Raw genomic sequence first — 1,528 nt, 5'->3', positions numbered from 1 at the left:
TAGTTCTTCAACAAAGCTGCAACTACATTTCAATGTTGCAAATTGGGTTTCAGAAAGATCCTTGAAAACATTGCATATGCATTTGCATACATATCATTGCATAACAGGTTTCCAGACAACGAGCTTATCATTTTCTGCCTCAAATCCCTAAAGCTTGATACTTACAACTCCTTTGTGGCTTCGTCAGAATCTTCTTCTTAGAAGTAATCTGTAGTTCAGATACGAACACTTGGTTTGATTTCCTCTCTGGGGCACTTGGTCAGTCGATCGATAATTTCCAACTAGTCCGAGATAAGGTACAAGACCTGATTGATGCAAAGGCTATCATATTCACACCTGCAGGCCAGATTTGAAGTTCTCCTTCGACTCAATGGACCTTCTGAAGCAATAAGTCCATACGGAGAAAATCTCCTCAATGTTGGCAATTCGTAATTTCTCATGCATTTTCATGCGTAATCTTTCTTGTTCTTGTTCAATACTGTCTATATGCAATACTTGTTTGTTTTTGAACTATAATAATGATGCATTGGATATGTTTGTCTTGAAAAAATTCATTCGTTCTCGCTCTAATATGTTTTTATTTGCTTGTGATACCAAACTCTCAGTGATAAAGCATGATGACTCTGAAGGGAGAATGATGAACGCATAATACCAATAATCTCAAATGGCGTGCTTTCGAGTAAAACCCTGTTGATGATGTACAGACATTGTTTCAAATTCCCAAACACTGGAGATATAAGGAAGTTAATCCCTTTGAGCCTTGAAGTAGGAGTTTCTTTTCTATACGAAAAAACCCTCACATTTAACCTAGGGGCAGGGTAGTGTTCGGTTAAACTGATTGAGTGTTCAAAATTCAGTAGGAGCTCGCATCTAAGGATACAACAATGGTTATCCTTCAAAAGGTTGGGCAAAAGTCGAGACCGCAATGATTATCCCTCACATTTGGATGTCAAAATATGACGATACAACAACGACTATCCCTCGTCGGCCAAGAAATAAGGCAGTCACAATCTTTTCAACGAATCAAAGACATCTCAGGGTCATACGACTTGTTCAAAAAAGAAAATAATGGAAAAAGAAAAAAAAGAAAAGAAAGCCCGCTAAGTCAACAAACTTGAAAACAAGTGACTTAGGCAAAAGTTAGGGCATCCCGCTGGACTTCAAACTCGGAATTCAAAATAATTTGTCCAGGCAAAAGTTAGGGAAACAAAAAAAGGATCCTCAACAAAAGGGGCAAATTCGCGTGTCTATAAATTCAAGATCGTGTATTCAGACACCAAGAATAAAAGGTAAGTCACTGCCACGTCCGAACACCTCATCGATTCCTCAAATCGACTCAAACTCTTCTTGAAGGATGAATGCTCACGTCAATTTAACTGAACTTAGGTTGGAGAACATCACGAAGGGGGTGGGCACCAATAAAATTTTGAGCCTAAACATCCATTTTTTCTAAAAAAAAACATGAACCTAACCACGTTACAACCCTCAAAAGTCCTAATTGAAGCAGGGTTAATTCGAAAGCATACTG

Source organism: Vicia villosa, unplaced genomic scaffold (genome assembly GCF_029867415.1).
Source record: "Vicia villosa cultivar HV-30 ecotype Madison, WI unplaced genomic scaffold, Vvil1.0 ctg.000853F_1_1_2_unsc, whole genome shotgun sequence".
NCBI lineage: Eukaryota > Viridiplantae > Streptophyta > Magnoliopsida > Fabales > Fabaceae > Vicia > Vicia villosa.
This window is presented reverse-complemented; position numbering follows the sequence as displayed.